Source organism: Heteronotia binoei, chromosome 7 (genome assembly GCF_032191835.1).
Source record: "Heteronotia binoei isolate CCM8104 ecotype False Entrance Well chromosome 7, APGP_CSIRO_Hbin_v1, whole genome shotgun sequence".
Taxonomy (NCBI): domain Eukaryota; kingdom Metazoa; phylum Chordata; class Lepidosauria; order Squamata; family Gekkonidae; genus Heteronotia; species Heteronotia binoei.
The window spans coordinates 49,437,364-49,457,101 of record NC_083229.1 but is presented as its reverse complement, the minus strand read 5'-3'; the positions used below and the strand labels follow the sequence as shown (position 1 = coordinate 49,457,101).

Here is a 19,738-nt window from a genome sequence, read left to right as displayed (position 1 = left end):
CACTACATGGAAAAATGTACATGTAAAAGAGAAAAGAATTTCAATATAAATCCTGATAACAGTACTGATAATGTAAACCCAGCAAAGTAATTGGGAGTCAGTCTGCCACTGCCACAGCTATATTTTTTTAAATGAAAAGAGACAAAGAAATGAAGCTTTATATATTGGTACTTGGAAGAAAATGCATCATTGGGAAATCTTTAATAGGGAAGCAAAGTAATACATAGCAATACAACCTAGAATCAGATTCTTTATATATATATAAAAACTCCTGCCAGAGAGTTTTACCATTGACAAAAATAATGTACTCCCTTCTTGTACTGAGCAGAAATTTAAGTAGGCTCTTTGCTACATATACCCAGTAGGTATTACATTCTAGTTCGTTCTTCATTATGTTACTACAAATCTTTGTCTCATGCCCCACTAAAATACTGAATGATGTCAAGTTTTATCTTGTCTTAACTAGCATGGCTTCTCACAAAGAATCCGGGGAACATACTGAAATAGGGATACTAGCTGTTTATCTCATTACATATACTAACCCATTTTCCATTATATTTTAATGTATTCTTTTTTCTAATGGCAAACTAGAATTATGTTTATATGTGTATTACATGTTTAAATCAAACCTCTGAAAAACCTATGCCCTCATTTTAACCCAGAGCTAACATTACAACAGAATCTCATTTATTGCACTTCACACCCAGGATACTTAATGGGTTTAGTACACGGACATTAATCTACTGTTCCAACAATTACCCTTCATTGTTAATTAAGCCCTGTTAACATAAACTAACAAACACCAGACCCCAATTGGTGACTCTTGTAATCTGCTAAAAAACATTTCCATGACTGCATATTAACTCTCAGCCCACTTTCTCTATATTTAGGACGGCTTGCCATTCCGTTCTATTGTCTGATGAAGTGTGCTTCTAGCACATGAAAACTTACATTATGAAAAAACTTTGTTGGTCTTAAAGGTGCCATTTGAATCTTGCTTTGTTCTACTGCTTCAGACCAACATGGCTGCCCACCTGGATCAATACAAGAAACTATAGTTGGATGAGATGCTGACACTGCTCTGCTAGACCTCCCTAATAGGTCCCTCACTAAATCATAATCCACAGAGTTCCCTGAGAAAAGGTAATGACTGATATATTAATTGAAGTCCATAATGTGGATATTTCCACATTCATTCTGAAACTATAGATTATAGACAGCAAAGTACATGAACAAAGAGCTTTTGGCCCAGGTGGGATTTGAAATCAGAATTCCAGGTTTCATGTTATTGTCCAGCACTCTGTTACCTAGACCACAATATGCTTACATCAAATGATAAAAATGTTTTGCCTGATGTATTTGTTTTACTTAATACTGACCCAAGTTCATAGACATAGCCCATATTTATCATCTCACAACATACATGACATCGTTTCAAGAGCAAGTCGTCAATTACAATGTGATGCATCTTTGCAAAAAAAAAAGTGTGAGCTATATAATACTGGAATCCTATTTTAAAAAGAATTGAACAACAAGCACATAGACTACAAAATATCAGGCTCCTCACTTTGATCTTCCGCTTGCTCCATTTATTTCCTGTTGGACAACACATGTATTTGTAAAACAACAGTATTGTGATAATGTTTTTCATTAGCAAAACAAGAACTCAGTGAAATTGTCTTTGCATTTCCATTGGGTTTCATTTAAGGAATTTTCTTTTAGAATGCATATTGTAATGACGAGAGCACTGCATGATTCCAGTCCACTAATAAATTCCAGAGGTTATCAGCAACAAATCATTATTAAATCAGTATTGAAAGAAATCCTAGTTTATACATCAGGTACAAGATTAGGAACCAGATCACATTATCTTTTGTACTAGAAGTCATTAAAGACTGTGATCCTAAGCACACTTATATGAAAGTAAGGCTTATTTAAATCAATAAAGCCTTAATCTAATTAAATGTGTTTAGGACTGGGCTGTTAATCTCACTTGTATAAACAGCAGTTAATGAAGAAGCTTTGAGATAAGGTGACTGGACTTGTTCTGTAAACTGTAAACACCCCCACCCCACAGTCTACAGATCAATATGGCAGTGTACCTTCAAATTCGGGGCTGACTCGAAATTAAAACGGGCCATGGTGCTGCAACCCAAAGATCATTTAGCATGTGCTCAGCCAAGGAAGCCAGCAATGAGTACCCATTGCCTTTAACTGGCAGTGCTGCAGAAAGACGCTGCTGATCAACTGACACTAATTGTCACTGATGCTGAGCCAAGTGGCCTGTACTCAGGGGTTGTTTTGTAGAAAAATAGGTGGTGGAGCTCATTAGCATAACTCATTAACATATGCTGCCACCCCCCAGCCAAAAGCAATCTGATGCAAAAAGGGAGAACCCCAGGTGAGCGAAGCCTGCTTGGCCTGGCTAGAGATCCAACCAGCCCAAGCAGGCTTCACTCACCTGGGGCTCTCCTTGGCTACCCCCCCACATACACACACAGTCAAAAGGCCAGCAAACCATCTGCCACCCAAAATCACATAAGAAGTGGAGAAAGGTGGTGCGGGCTTCTCCAGGGATTAATGAGGGCTGTGTGGGGTGTGGCAAAACTCTTGGTGGCTGGCTAGAACATAAGAGAAGCAATGTTGGATCAGGCCAATGGCCCATACAGTCCAACACGCTGTGCCATATATATATTAGGATATATACATAAAGACACACACACACATACTGTGGCTAATAGCCACTGATGGACCTCTGCTTTTTTTATCCAATCCCCTCTTGAAGCTGGCTATGCTTTATCCAATCCCCTCTTGAAGCTGGCTATGCTTGTAGCCGCTGCCACCTCCTGTGGCAGTGAAGTCCACATGTTAATCATCCTTATAAATTGGCTAGCTTCCAACTCTCCTAATCCATGGATTGTTATGCAGCTGCACCTACTAATCAATGGACAAGGTAGGTGTAGAGGAGGAGGAGGAGGGGCTTCAGAAAGGTTCAGGAGCTGTGCTCCTGTGAGCTCATGCTGAATTCAAGGTCTGCCTGTATTGCACCAAGTTGCCATTTTGCTCTATCATCATGGTACAATAGCAGTCATCAGTAACTTCACTGGCTTGTTCGCAATAATGTGTTTGTGAGTAATCACTATAATGCAGCAATAGTGTAACAGACCCAATGATGTGTGGATACAACACTGGTAGAACTGTAGATGTTGGCTCTGCCTTCTTTGGGTTGCCATCAGCCCTCCAGAACAGAAGCATGTAGGGAACTTTCCTGGTAAGTTTAATGACCAGTCTAGTCTGGTTTCTAATGCTTTTAAATTTCATATATATTTGCTATGACAGCTTGACTAATCATATGTGATTTTAATGTTAAATGAACAAATCTGCCAAATGTTAAAAGCATTTAAGTCTCACTGGTTTTAGTGGGAAAAGCATAAAGCATGTAGCTGAAATAATAAGGCATAATTTATGTCTAATTCTGGCTGCCTGTGTGCCTAAATATTTAGTTTTTAGGATAATTAAATACATACAAGAAAGCTCCATGGTGCCTGTGATTACACATGTTCATTTTGATGCCCACAGTGGGCATTAGAAAAAAAATTTTTAATCAGTTGGAATGGGTTTTGAAGATTTTTGAAAAAAACTAAAATAGTAAAGAGGGAGAATCCATGGAAACACACGCCCCAGCCCACCCCATCTCTTTATATTCTTTGATTGAACAAATTTCACAGATTCTGTGAACCTTTTGACAAAATGACCATATGTATCCATGTGCTAAAATACCACCATCATACTGCCTTCAAATCTCTGAAAACATGCAAAATCTGTGAACAAGTGAAAATGAAGTAAGCATGCCACAAAGAATAATAAATGGCTCTATCATGCAACTTTGAATTCTCTGGAAAACACCTCTTTATACTTAGTACACAGCCTTAGATTAGAGTGACCTTGTGTATGTTAAGAGCTGTCAAGTCACTTCTGATTTATGGGGACCCTATGAATTAATGATCTCCAAAACATCCTGTCATTAACAACCTTGCTCAGGTTTTGCAAACTGGCTAAATGGCAAACACCATATTTCAAATGAATTATCTTTATTCCTGAAATACTTCTTCACTGTCCAGCTTCCACAGCCATACATAGTGATGGGGAATGCAACAGTATGAATTAGCTTAATCACCAGCAACACACCCTTACTCTTAAGGATCTTTTCTCTTCATGGCTGCCCTTCCCAGTCTATATCTCTTTCTGACTGCTTAGTTGCCGTCTCCCTTTTGGTTGATGATTAGGCCAAGGGATGGAAAATCTTTAACAAGGTCAATTTCTTCATTGTCAGTCTTAAAGTTGTGTTATTCTCAGTAGTCATTATTTGTGTCTTTTCGATGTTTACCTGTAATCTTGCTTTGACACTTTCTGCTTTAACCTTCAGCACTATTTTCTGCCAGTAATGTGGTATTATCTGAATATCTCAAATTGCTAATATTCCTTTCATCAGTTTTCACTCTACCTTCATCTAAATCTAATCCAGATTTCCTTGAGATTGTTCTACATATAGATTGAATAGGCAGGGAGATAAAATATATCCTTATCTGACACCACTGCCAATTGGAAACCATTTATGTTTCTCCAATCTGATTCCATCCTAACAGTAGCCTCTTGTTCAGAGTATAGTTGCTCATCAAAACAATCAGATGTTGTGGTGCACCAACTTCTTTTAAAACCACATAGTCAAAAGCTTTGCTGTAATCTGTGAAACACAAGATAAATTTCTTCTGAAATTTTCTCAAATGCTCCAGTAACAAATGTAAATATGCTATATGATCTCTGGTGCTTTTGCCTTTTCTGAAACCAGCTCAAACATCTGGCATTTCTTGATCCATATATGATAACAGTCTTTGCTGCTTTGAACATTACATGAGAATTTAATGTGATGGTTTGACAACTGCTTTAGTCTTTGACATCTCCTTTTTTGAAACTAGAATTGAAATGACCTTGTACTATAGATGTAACTACTATTATTATATCATCACAGCAACCCTGTGAAATACAATAGTCTAAGAGAGTAAGTAGGCTAAATTCACCCAGCAGTTTTCAACAGTTGTATAACAATCTTAGACTTCCAGGACATTTTCTGAGCTGCCACATTCTGCACAGTTATAATACATTAATATGCGTTACATGACAGTCAAAAGCAAATTCATACCTTTTAACACAACTCTTTTTAGGTTGATAATAAACGTTTTTAGTTAGGATATCTACAGAGAAACCAAAAATCTAAAGGAAAAAAATGTGTCCTGTTTGTCTTTTTTTTATTGTCACCCTAAGCCAACTCTTCTTACATTTTATGCTTAGTGAATAGTGTCAAAATACAGGAACATTTGTGAAATAGAAATGTGGGGTTGGAGATGGATATTTTGAGGCTTGCATTGAAATTTTCATACAGTATGCTAAAAATTACCTTCAGAGGTTGTCATATGATGAGAATTATTTTCTTAAAATGAGTAGCTCTTCCAGGATAATCTGGGTTTTAATGGCACTTTACAATATGAGCCTTTTAGTTGATTTATATAGCTTAGCCTGTAAAGACTGCTTTTAGGAGTTTAATACCAATCATCCATCACAAAAATGGATTTTTGAGGTAATTATAATGCATGAACGATAGCAAGAAGGTTGGACTCCATCAGATTGCTCAGAATACTAAAATCCTTTCTGTGACTCATGAGTAAAAATGACAAGGCTGTCCTTGCTCCACCTTGTGCAACGAGGCATACTATAATTACTTCTTTTGTCTAGAATGCACATACCTATACCCCACATATTGCAATTGCACCTAAATATTTGTTGTCAAGATGAAACTGAACCCTTTCAGTGGTTGCCAGAAGCCACCATTTAAGGTCTTTTCAGGCACACTGAGTTGGATCCACGCTAGTGTTTTCAAGGGAGCAAGAACTTGTGCTTGCAGAGCATCCTACCCCAGTGACAGCTCAAAACTCCTCTATCCTCTGCAATCCTGTTCCTGGAACAGGATTTCAGGGGGCATATTGGGTTGCTGGAGGTGTGATAAGGTGGGGAAATTGTGCTTTGCAGACACAAGGACTTGATCCAGCAGAACCCTGGATCCAAGCCCTTACTCCCACTATAATGCATCCTTCTCTGTTTCCTTCTCCTTCCCACTGATGTTGCTACTACATTCAGTAATTATCTTCTGGAGTGGTCAGTTGCTATGTTTCCTCGTACTGTGTATACCTAAATCAATATGTTGTCACTTATGCAGACTACCATTCTCATTTACATGCTTTTACTTACTAGTGGCCACATTTTGGGGTGAGCGTCCAAAATGTTAGACTTTTCCATTTGGCTATGTGCTATAGTGGTATTCATCACCATTACCATATAGTGGCCCACTTTAGGATTTAGTGGTCCATTTGGGAGACCCTGAAGCATAGCCATTTTGAAATACTGAAATACAATATCAAAGCAAACTAACCACTCAATGACTATTCCATGAATAGATGAGTACACAGAAGATATCAAGTCAATATGAAAAATTTGCAGAAAATTTTGGAAAACAAATTAATTTCAGGTTCACAATAGAGCAATGTTTGCTCTATGGTAGGGGTTTGTTTTGGCATCCACAATAATAGTAATAATCATAATAATAATTTACAATTATTTACACAATTTAATTTTATATCATGTCATGCCCATGAATTATGATATGCTAGAAGAACCAAATAAAATTCAGTTGCTTTTCAAATGCAGTTTGATCATAAGGATTCCATTGCTCTAGCTGCTTGTATATGGCCAACCCAAAACTCCTAGGTTAAGATTAATAATACAGCACCTAGGTTAAGATTAACATGGCATTATGAAAAGCAAGATGACAAGGAATTTTCTGTAAGAACAGTTCTTGGGATGTATTAATAGAGGTAATCCTAGAAAAAAAGGCTGAGTTGAGTTTTAGGGATACCATTTTGTAAACTAATCCACAGGCTATAGCAATAGTATAAAGCCTCACTACAATAGGGTAATTGAAACCCACCTTGAGTTCGAAAAGATAAGATGGGATATAAATGTTTTAAATAAATAAATAAAATCCAGCAAACATTGTGAATGTCTTCTCTGGACCTCAGCATCAGTTTAAAAACTGTTTTTTACCGTGTATTTGACTCTGACCTATTCATAAAAACCACATTAAAGGCGTATGCTTGTTTAATAGTAATTCCTAATTCCGTCTGACATTAGTTGGAATTTCTAACTGAAAATTCTCAGCATGTTTATTAAATTTCAGTTCTCGCAATTCTTTGAGGAAGCCACAATGTTATGGAACATGTGCATATGCAAAAATAGCCACAGTGTTCCATGCCAGTTGTCTTCAAGATAATGCTACAGTTTGTAAAATCAAACTAACATATTAGCCAGAAATGTATGATCTTTCTTTTTTCTTTTTGCTAAGCAAACTACTGCAAGTAATTAACATTCTCACATTTAGTTGATTTCTTTATTTAATTTATATTTACTGAATCCCTAGTTAGGAATAGGATTATGCCAGAATTTGGATTTAGTTTACCGCAGGCTATAATTAATCTGTTCCTTGCATAGAAAACTAACATTCATATTTCTCTGCACAAGACATGCTTAGCAAGATTTTTATTTCAAATCAAAACATGCGTAAATATAGTAACCTTGGGTTGCCAATATCCCTGGAGAAAAATGTTCTCTCCCTTTAGTAGAAGTTTACTGAACAATCTTATTTTTAGATATTAAGATTTTTAAAGAATTTGCATAGTTCAGTATTCCCCCAGTGGGGACCCAGAGTTGTTTACAACACCATTCTCCTCTACCTTCACAGTAACAACTCTGTGAGTTAGTTAAGACTGAGAGGTTGCGGCTGGCCCATGATCACCCAGTGAGCCTCTATGACATACTGAAGATTCAAATCTGGGTCTCCTAGACTCCAACCAAATATTCTAACCATTACACTGCACTGGCTGGTAACTGTCATAAACCTAAATGGTACATTTTGTACCAACATTTGGGGTGGGATGGTGGCTCAGTGGTAGAGCATCTGCTTGGCAAGCAGAAGGTCCCAGGTTCAATCCCTGGCATCTCCAAAAAAGGGTCCAGGCAAAAAGTTGTGAAAAACCTCAGCTTAAGACCCTGGAGAGCCACTGCCAGTCTGAGTAGACAATACTGACATTGATGGACCAAGGGGCTGATTCAGTATAAGGCAGCTTCATATGTTCATATGTTCAACTAAAGTTCCAAGCCATGTTCAAAGGCAGGGCTAGACAGAATGTGTTACAGTAACCTAACTAGGGTTGCCAAGTCCTTCCTGGCAACCAGTGGGGTATGGGGGAATATATCTGGAGCATCAGGGAGGCCTGATGTACAGCGATGTGTCCATATCACTGCTCACATGACCAGAAGTAATGTCATCATGTTCAGGATATCAGAGTGATGCTCTTGTATTTGGACAAAAACTCTTGATAAATTTGGCTTATACCATAGAGTTTTTGCCCAAATACAAGAGAGTTGCCCTGATGTCTCAGGTGTGATTATGTCACTTTCAGGTCATTTGGGCAGTAGTGTAGTCATGTTGCAGCATGTCAGATGAATCTCCCTCTTTTTTTATGTACGTCCCCCTTCCCAGGCAGCAAGATGATTGGTGGTGGAGAAGTGAGGCCTGGCAGTGAAGGGACCCTTGCCTTCTCTGACATGGGAAATGCTAAGGTTATTTCAGGCTGAGTCCACATAAGAAGAACTTTATTCTCATTGAATTCCATTTAAGATCAAGCAGAAAGATACACAAGATGTTTTTAAAGTTGGATACATCTGAGGTATGTTGCTGAACCTTTCATGGAGGAGACTCCCCTTAGGAAGCTTAATAGAGCTTTGTTACTGTGCATCTGAGAATCGTTGTTGAACTGTTTAGGGGAATTGATTCCCACAACTTAGAGACTTTAACTGAGATTGTGTATCTGAGTATTGCTGTTGAACTTTTCAAGGGAAGAGACACCCAGTTTAAAGTGCTGAATGCTACCAGCCTATATGTGGCTCTATGACTTGTTGCCAATGATGTGGATTGTGGTTTTGATCTAATTTGATAATTTTGTAATTATGATATTGTTTAGCTTGGATGTGGTTCATTAATTTTGCTGTAAGCTGCCCTTGCAGGATAAGGCGGGGTATAAATTAAAAAAAATTAAATCGGGGTATAAATCGAAAAATTAAACTAAAGTCTTCAACTGAGATGTAATTTCCAGCTCCCAGCCATGGACGGTGCCACATTGGTGCCAGCCCAGCAGGTGAAGAGCTTGGGAGTGATCTTGGATGCCTCCCTTTCTATTGAGGCCCAGATCATGATGGTTGCCAGGTCTGCCTTTTGCTATCTTCGACAGATCCGGCAACTACCACCATATCTATCCCCCAGGACCTGGCTACAGTGATCTATGCAATGGTCACTTCCAGACAAGAATGCTGTAACTCGCTCTGTGCTGGCTTGCCCTTGAGACTGATCCAGAAACTGCACCTGGTGCAGAATGCAGCAGCTCACCTGCTGACTTCATCACCTCTATGGGTGGGCATTCGGCCGGCACTCTGCAGTCTGCCCTGGCTGCCTACTGAGTACCGGGTCTGCTTCAAGGTTTTAGTTTTAACATTCAAAGCCTTACGCAGCCTGGGACCAACATACCTGTGGGACCATCTCCTCCCATATATGCCCGGGAGGTCATTACGTTTGGCCTCCCAACATCTGCTAGTGGTCCCCGGCCCATGAGATGCCTGCCTTGCCTCAACTAGGGCCTGGGCTTTTTTAGTCCTGGCCTGACCTGGTGGAATCAGCTCCTTACAGAGATCCGGGCCCTACTTGGTCTATTAGCCTTTCGTAGGGCCTGTAAAATGGAGCTGTTCCACCAGGCTTTTAGTTGAGGCTGCAGGCGTCTATTCTTGATCTAATCTTGATTTGGCCTCTCCTGTCGGCATTGTCATCTCTGCTATAAAATGGAATAATATCTTGTCATGATGTGAGAGGCCAGGCTGGGCAATGTTGTGATGATATGGAAAATTTTCTGAGTGCTGTTGAGTTGTTCGTTTATAAAATGTTTTTATTGTATTGTTTTATTATATGTTGTACTTCGCCCTGAGTCCTATAGGTAATGGGCGGAATAGAAATATACTAAATAAATAAAATAATTTTATACTGCTGCATAGCACTGCTGTATATGTATGTGTGGAATTGTTACTTACAGTATTTAGTGTTCTACCTTTGATCTTTGACCATGGACTACTTATGATATTATAAAATAATAATACAATTTGTGTTTGCACTTTATTAGGCAATACAAAGGCATTTATTCTGAGTTTATGATTGATGGTCTACTGTTCAGTGTAATTTTTTACTCTGTTCCTTTAACACTGAGTACCCCAATTTGTTGTTATCCATGGGGGATCTGGCAACCCTAAAGCTAACTAGGATGTGATTTCAGCAGGGATAGCCAAGGCCAAAACTACCCCTTAAAACTTCCCCTTAAAGAAGAATCGCAGCTGGCTAAGCCACCCAAACTTGTAAAAGGTGCTATGTACATCAGAGAGGATCTGTGCCTGGATTGTACATGGAACAGCCTACAGTTCAAAATGGATACAAAATGGATCTTGAAATCCAGAAGAAGTGCAGAGGCATAATCCTTTTAGCCTCCTTCTTGGAATATAGTTGGATGAAATAGGGAAATAAGCTCCTTTAAAAATCAGACCTGCTTATGCTTCCATCTTGGTACAGATCACTGACAGCTTGTACACTGTGGGTTTCAGTCATATCTATCACAGCGGTTGAGACTTTCCCTTCCTGTAACAGAAACTAAAAGCCACCATTAAAATTTCATTTTACCAAAGTGTTTCCATTAGCTCAGTAAAATTATCCCATTAACTCATATTCAAAGTGACCATAATAATTATGATTCTATAAGTGGCTTTTTGTAGCATGTTTTAGCAGAATTCCATGAATGAAAATACTGTAAAATGGTAATTTCAGGCCTTCTAGGTTATTGCACTCTTGGCACCTACTAGGGAACAATCAATATTCTTTGCACCTTAATACGCATCTTAAGAACAAATCATATAAATGCAATATAATTCAATTTAGGCAATGAACCTATTTAAATTTCCAATTCTTTTGTATATTGGTCAGATCTCAGTCCAGTGTTTGTATACATATGCAAAAAAGAAAAGAATGCAGATCCATTTCTGCTTATTTTTGAGGGTTAGCATACATCATAAATGTAACCTCTTACTAATTCAGGGTGTAAAATCCTGAAAGAGAAGTATCTGCTTGTCTAGCACTGATTTCTCTTAGCACTTTTTTCAATTTGCATGCAGTAAAATGTATACCAGGCAGCTCTGCTGTGCATCAATATGAAGGCTGGTCTACAAATTCCTGCCTCTACTTAAACTCTACCTAAGGCATAAAGCTGCAGAGAAATCGCTGCCCAGTGACATGCTTAGATCTATCGAAAGTACTTAAAGCCTTGATAATAGCTGTGCTTAACAACAGCCAACAGTGGTAAGTACATGGTGAAAGTCAGAAATCTAAGGTTAGATGTTGGATCAGGACGCAGCAGGTGCTAAAGGGTAGGCAGGCAGGTGTGTTGTTTCAGCTCTGGACAAAAATCTAACAATAAATCTGCTGAATCAGGGAAATGTGTTCTTGAATCCAATTTGACAGAATAAGATCTATGTCTATTTATTTATTTACATTATGTATTATCTGCTTTTTCTCACTGGAACTCAAAGCAGATTACACAGAGTGAGTCAATAAAATTAACAGAATGTGACATTCAGTAAACAATGAGATAGGATTTGGGTTGTAGAAACAACTACAACTACAAAAACAGAACTGAAGCAATGCAAATAGTTAGCATGACACATTAAATGAAGCAGTATTACATAGCATGGGTACCCCAGCATGGCTGCAGAGCATATAGTGGAGCAGAGCTGTAACTAGTTGGCTGCTGGGGTGTGGGTGGTCATGTGGCCATCACTATCCTTTTTCACTGATGTGTGAGCTTGGGTTCAACTTTCCTCCAGCTGGGCTGCTCCAGCTCCTGAACACTCCCTAGGCTCTATCTCTTTCCCCTCTACTGCTGCTCTCTCCCCCCACTCAATATACCAGGGCTCAAGTTGGTCCCCTCTGTTACGTAGCAGCTCGAGGTGGTCAGGCCTCTTGCAGCACCCCCCACTCTAGTCTCCAGGGCTCTGGATCAGCCACCTGTCCCCAGATGGTTGGGCCACTCACCCCCACCACCTTCTCATTTATTTGCACCAGCCAGCATCAGTTGGCCATGGAGTCAGGGATGATCAGCCACCTCTGAGGTTACTTCTCAGTGGGGGTGGCTCACAGCCACTTCTCCTTTGTGCCTGGTGGAGACATAGGCCTTCTGCCCTCCTTGACCAGCCCTCATCAGGGAGTGCAGCAGGGCAGCCTGCTCCTTTCATGGGCAACCAGTCAGGGGCCAGAGAGGCAGCACTCTCATAAACCTCCCAGTTTAGGAACAATTTTAAAAAGAAAAAATAGGAAGGAAAGTCAAAGGAAGTGACTTGGACATAAGGGGAAGCTGTTCCTTGTGTGTGTGTGTGGTTTTTTTTGGAGGGGGGGGTCACCTAGGTGGCATAATCTCTGCCTGTAGGAAAAAATTATTCATGCTGATGACATCCAGTTCTATATATCTGTATCCCATTTTCCTGGGGATATATTTGAGTTCTTGAGCCATTGCATGCCTGCTGGGATTAAATACAACAGAGTTCGGGTAGCACAAACAAATACCGTATATTCAGTTTTGACACATCTATATCGGGTATCCTCTGTTCTTACCAAATATTGCTGTGGTTAAATGGCAGCAAGTAAACACACTGAACCTTACAAAATGAAGGCCATGCTGGCTGGGAAATCCTTTTCGATCTCAGAAGGACACTGTGTTTTCCAATTTTCATAGGGTTCAGCTGACTTAGTAGAGAACCTAGGGATTACACTGGCTCTAGCTTTACTACTGGAGATGTAAAGTAATGTAGCTGGAAAAAAATGCTTTCTTTCGACTTAGTTTAGCCTGGAAGATGCTCCACTCAGCTAATCTGGCCACCTGGATCCATTCCATAATAATATCAAGACTAGACAACAATAATATACCCTCTATAGGTCTCCCTCAAAATCAAGTCAGAACCTCCAGTTAGTACAGAATACAACAGCTCAGCTATTATCAAGAGCTAAGCAGTGTATTACCAGGAGGAAGGCAGCATGGTATGGCCTGCCTAAAAAGACTGGGAAGGTGCTCACACTTTTGGTTTTCCACAAACTATATAAAGCCAGAATTGTTCAAGAGGGCATTTTTATAAAGGAATGGGGCTGCATTATAATGGAATGACTCAAGAAGTCATTTCAATAGAGGGAACCCCGCTAATATGTGATATCTGCTGCTATATGCTTTTATCTTGCTTTCACTTAATCATACTTCTACTTATGTAATACTATTTCTTACATTGTTTAACACATCATTAATACTTACATGCAGGGGACCTACAAGGTCTTGTGAGGGCGTCTAATTCTCCTTTCTTCTTTCCCTTCCCAGAAAGGCTTCTTAGCTTCTCATGTTTTCCTGCCTCTTTCTCTTCTTGCCACTCACCAGCTAGCCTACCTTTTCCTCCCCAACCTTTACTTTTCCCTCCTTCCCTACCCCTGGCAGTCTCTCCCTGAGAAAAGTTTGACTGGATTGCTGCTGGGTCAGGCCAAATTGCACAGTGGGGAACCCGCAAGGACTCAGTTTCCCTTGTGTCCCTTTCCCTACATGATTTCTTTCCCTCATCCTGGCAACCCTTTATTGTTTATTATATTTTACCCCCCCCCCCCCCAATTTTCTCCACAATCCAAAGCAGCTTACATCATTGCCTTCCATTTTATCTTCACAGCAAACCAGGTTAGGGTGAGAGTGACTGACTGGCCCAAGGTCACTCAGCAAACTTCCACGGCACAAGTGCAGGTATCCCAGATTCTGTTCTGGAGCTCTAATCACTACATCACACTGGCTTTCATACAGTGATTGCTGTTGAACAGTAGCAAGCAGCCAGGCCGGGTAGCAACAGGAGAGGTCACCTGTTGTGAGGCTTGACTCTGATGAGTCCATCTTGGAAAGAGCCCTGTCCTCTCCCTTTTGCCAAGGATTCAACAGGCATTACTATTGTGGTCACAGGGGGCATTTGTTTTTAAAGCTTAAAACCCCAGTATTTTTTCTTTTAAGATTTAAGATTTTTCTGGAGACCTGGGGTTTTCCTTAGTCTATTCATGGCTCCAGTCTCAGGATTTAAGTATGATCAGGTGTGGTGATATTGAGAATTAGATATAGTTATATCTTGTTTCAGATGTCTGCAATCCTCATCCTATTATATTGTTTATTAGAGGTCTCCTTATCCTATAAATTGTAGTGACTCACATTTAGTAGTCTGCCAAGAGTCTCAATGAGAAATACCAACTATGGTGGTGATGGAAAATGCTGCCAAGTTATGGCCAACTTATGGTGACCCTGTAGGATTTTTAAGAAAAGGAACAAACAGAGGCAGTTTGCCTGCCTCTGCATAAAAACTCTTAATTCCTTGGTGGTTGCCCATCCAAGTACTAACCAGGGCCAACCATGCTTAGTTTTTGAGATTTGCCAAGATTGGGCTAGCCTGAGCCATCTAAGCCAGGTGATATAAGCTAAAAACAAATAAACAATAGAAAAGACAGAATGTATATATAATAACTCTGCATATCACATTAATCAAGATGTGTTTTTGGAGTAGAAATCAGTCCTGGAGGTTGTGGATGGTCCTGACCTTGGATAAGTAACATCAAGTAACATCAAGGTTAAGTCCTATTACTGCCATGGGGATATTGGATAGGATTGAGCAAAACTTTGATCTTAAAACCTACTATTTGTTTGATACATTATAATTGTATCTTTCTTCACAATGCAGTTACTACTTACAACCCATTTTGTTAATTATATAAATGCTAAATTGCATTTATTAATCACTATATCAATCCTCAACTTGGGCCAATTGTGGATACTTAAATCTGGTGACTGGAGCCATGAACATACATGACATAGCTTTTTTACATATCTGAAGAATAACTCCAGGTTTGCAGAAAAATCTGAAATCTTTAAAAAATACATGAAGGGTTAACTCCACCCCCCCCCCCCGCCAAAAAAAAAATAGAATCAGCACCTGTACTTTTAAAAAATGAATGTGCTTTGCGGTGGTCTTTGTGGGAGTTGCTAAGGAACCACAACAGTACTGCCAGTCTTCAAGTGTTGGTTTTTGTCAGGGCCCTTCCAGAGCTGCTTTGGCTTTTGAGGAAGAAATCACTGAAGTGACGTATTACTATGCAATGCTAATGACTCACTCAGGCCTGGCTCCAAAGCAGCCATTTTCTCCAAGGAAACAGATCTCAGTAGTCTGGAGATCACTTGTAATTCTGAAAGATCCCCAGGCCCATTCTGAAAGCTGGCAATCCTGAGTTAAAGTTACAGATCAAGATCTTGGAGACCCAAGTTTGAATCCCCATTATGCCATGGAAGTTCACTTGGGGACTTTGGGTGAACCACATGTTCTCTTAAGGTTGCCAGCCCCCAGGTCCCAGTGGAGGCATCTCCCGGTTTCAGAGGCTCCTCTCGGCTATGAACCATCTGGCTGGTGGACGAAACCCCTCCCCTAAACAAGGACATGACATCCCTGATGTGAAGGCATCATCCCTGGCACAATGACATCACTTCTGGATGGTGTCATCACATCAGGCAATACAATATCCAAACAAAAATAACACAGACACTAGGCAATTTTATTAATTGATTGTTAATATTAATTTCTTTAGCCTAACCACTGTTGAAGATTTGAAAAAAAAAACTGAAATGGAGAAATTAAAGCACCTGGATCTTTGTTTGGAGAACTTGGGCTAAGACATTATCCATGTGGGACTTCATTTCCATTTTTTGATTGCCTAGTGTCTATGTTATTTTTGTTTTGGATATTGTATTGCACTATTACAGACACTTCATATTGTTTTGGAATACTATTGTCATCACATCAGGAACATCATACAATGTCCCTGCCCACCCCTGGAACGCACCCAACCCCCCTGCCAGATGGGCAAGAGTTAGACCTCTGCCTACCTCAAGGTGTTGTTGGGGGGTTAAAATGGAAGAGAGGCGAATGATGTGAGCTGCTTTGGGTCTGCAGCATTATAGAGAAACACAGGGTATAAATGAAATAAACAAATATCAATATAGTCAGAGATGGAAGTGCAGATAAATGGTAGGTTGATTGGTAGATGGGAACGGAGAGAAAGAAGCAGTGAAATGTGAGAATATGGAAGTTACCAGGAGAGAAGCAGGAAATAATGTGGGGATGGGGATGTAGAGAAAAATGAGTTACCCTCTGAAAATCCTTTTGGGTTTACACCACACAATACAGCCTGGCAGCCACCACTGTGTGATTGGACCATAGTTTGCCCAGGCAGAGGCTGCAAAAGGAGAAGGAAAGATGGAAAACTGATAAATAGGTTGGCTGTGAGTTGGGAAGGGAAAAAAGAAACAGGAGTAGAGGAGAAGGTATGGGGGTTGCTAGGGAAGGGAAAGTGGAAATACTGAAGCAGGTTAAATGAGATGCCCACAGAAGTCATTTGGATTGTTAATAGTAATCATAATTATATTGCACTTGTGAATATAAATATGCCCTTTCTATTCTGTTACTTCTGTTCATAGTATTTGAACACAATTACTTCAATAATCATTTTTCCACTGTGCTTGATCAGACAAGTGTGGATATCCTATGACAAATTACCAAAAAACAGTGTATGTGTGTGTTTAGGGAGGAGGGGGGCTGGGGCTCAGTGGAAGAGCCTCTGCTTGCATGAAAAAGGTCCAGTCCCTGGCATCTCCAGTTAAAAGGACCAGGCAGCAGATGATGTGAAAGACCTCCATCCAAGAATCTGGAGAGCCACTGCTAGTCTGAAAAGGCAATACTGTCTATGATGGACCAATGGTTTGATCCTATATAAGGCAGGTTCATTTGTGTCTGTGTGTGGGACAGTGACACCAAAAGAAAAATAAAAGCTTTGTGGACTGGCAGCATACTTAATATAAACCTGTGAACACCCAGCATATCCATATCAGTTGGTTTTCAACATTCAAGAGAAGATTTTCACGGATGAGGTCATTGTGAGATCAGTGTAAATACCGTTTTTGTGTTCTAAAGAAATATCACCCTTCTATGGCCTGCATTTCATGCTCCATCTCATTTGAATCTTTTATCTTCCATTCCTGTGGTTTGTTTCTCACAGTCGAAAATGAAATTGGATTCAGGGTCAGGAACTCAAATTCATATGGAAAGCCAGCCTGACTAAACAATTAAAACTTTTACAGTGAATATGAAAGAGGAACTGTGCCAGTCAGATTAGTTGGCACTTTGGTTGCGCTAAGATGAACCACTAAAGAATTAGGTATCTGTCTGTCTGCAGCTAGTGAAGCTACAAAAATATCCAGTGAACAAATTATATAGGCAAAGTCAACAATGCAAATTTGTTTATGTATTAAATTTAAGAAGGGATGCAATAGTATCATGTTCATTATCATGAATTATATAGCTCTTTTAATAGCTCTGTAAAAGAGTTTCTCTCAGCTCATCAAAAAGATACTTGTACTAATGAATGTCATAAACTGATACTGCTTTCAACCAGACCTAGTCTTATAGGCCATGGGGCCACTTCAACAGCATAAAAAAAAAGCTATAACCAGGAGTGGGGTGTATGATAATGGTTTATAAAATTATGCTTACTATGGAGGAAATATATAAAAAGATGGAGTTCTTTGTTTTTAAGACAGAATTCTTTGTTTTTTTCCTCCCCCCACCTGGGTATTGGCAACCCTAAATGCAAGGGGAGCTTTTGGTGTATCAGGATGATGGATTAGATAAACTATTGGTCTGATTCTGTACGGCTGATCTTATATTCTTATTACTGTAGGGATCTAAATAGGGGAGCCATGATACTCAGTTTTCTTTTCACTGAAGGTTCAGTTGCCATGGATTTTAAGCAAGTTGCTTAACCCCACAAAAAAAAGAAGCAAAAAAGCCAAAGCATGTAGCCAAAGAAACAGGGCAGTGATTCCCCCGCTGAGTGCACACAGTTGCCCTATGAATTGTGCAGTTATGAGCAAGAGAGAATGTTGACTGCGTGTGAAAAAACAGCCCCCACCCATGTGGTTGCATCATTCGCATATAGCCATAGGGGGCTGCACCACAGGGATAGGGAGTGAATTGCTACAGACCTAAAGAAGGGAAGAGAAAGTTTCAGTTTCATGTCCTGCTCATCAGTGTGAGTACTTGTCATGGCATTTCATCACACACTCAGATTTCAGTTATTGGGGTATTTTTATCATTTATACCACACCCTTACGCCCAACAGACTTTCCTAGGCAGTTTAACATAAAACAGCCTAAGCAATTAAAAGAACCAAGCAATGTAACTAAAATGGTAGTTAACAATTAGAACATAAACATCCAACACTCTAATTAAAGACCTCTAATTTCTGTTCATCAATAGCAGTTGACATTAGCCACATGAGTCCTGGCTTCAAAGGCCTTCTGAAATTAAAATGTGAGAATAAAACAACAGAGAGAGGGGGAAGGAATTCCTTAACCTGGAGTACCACCCGTGAAAAAGCTGTGGTATGAAAGACACCTAAAATAGACTATCGGCAGATAAGCTAAACAGGGCCCTATTGCAGATGACCATTTGAAGTAAATAATACGGTCTCTTAAACAGTGGCTGCATTTAGACATGATGATAAACTGTACTTAAACAGGTCTGTTGGTAATGGGCATCAGCACAGTTTGTTTGCTATACTTATGCACCCTTGTACCTCCTTCCAAACCTCTCTTCCTGTACGGGACAATTCAGTTGAAAGCTTGCAGGTTTAATCAAGCTCAGATTCACCATGCTGACAGAATGCAAGACTCCAGCAAAATTTGTTTATTCCTCACAAGCCAGAATTCTAAACTGCATTTTAATCCCCATTTAGAATACCAGTTTGTGGGAGAATAAACAAACTCTGCCCTGTAGGGCCTTGGGGGGTGGAGCCAGGAGCAAGGTTGTGACAAGCCATCACATTTAAAGGGACTGAACACCTTTTAAATGCCTTCTCTCCATTGGAAATAATGATGTATAGGGGCACCTTCTTTTGGGGTTTATAGAATTGGACCCCCTGGTTCAATCTTTTTTAAACTTGGAGGGTGTTTTGAAGAGAGGCACAGATGCTACACTGAAAATTTGGTGCCTCTACCTCAAAAAACAGCCCCCCCCCCAGAGCCCCACAGATCAATTATCCATTATATCCTATGGGAATTGGTCTCCATAGGGAAGAACAGAGTACCCAGCAGACAGTTCTCTTCTCCCCCCTGCTTTCTGATGATCCTGAAGTGGGGGGAGAGCCTCCAAACCAGGGGATCCTCTGTCCCCATCTGGTGATTGGCAACCCTACTGCCCTGATCTGGATAGCCCACACTAGCCCCATCTCATCAGATCTCAGAAACTAAGCAGGGTTGGTCCTGGTTAGTACTTGTATGGGAAACCACCCCAGAAATCCAGGGTTGATACACAGAGCAGGCAGTGGCAAACTGCCTCTGTTTGTCCCTTGCATTGAAAATCCGATAAGTTCACCAAA

General features: G+C 40.0%; 1 protein-coding gene and 1 non-coding gene across 2 annotated transcripts in view; both read left to right on the top strand.

The window, feature by feature from the left end:
• The window catches only part of STMN2 (stathmin 2), a 48,725-nt gene that overhangs the window by 10,626 nt on the left and 18,361 nt on the right, over positions 1-19,738 (top strand). The gene's annotated exons all lie outside the window — the stretch shown is intronic.
• Positions 8,045-8,111, top strand: TRNAA-GGC (transfer RNA alanine (anticodon GGC)). Its single transcript has one exon. It is a non-coding gene; the product is annotated as a tRNA-Ala (tRNA).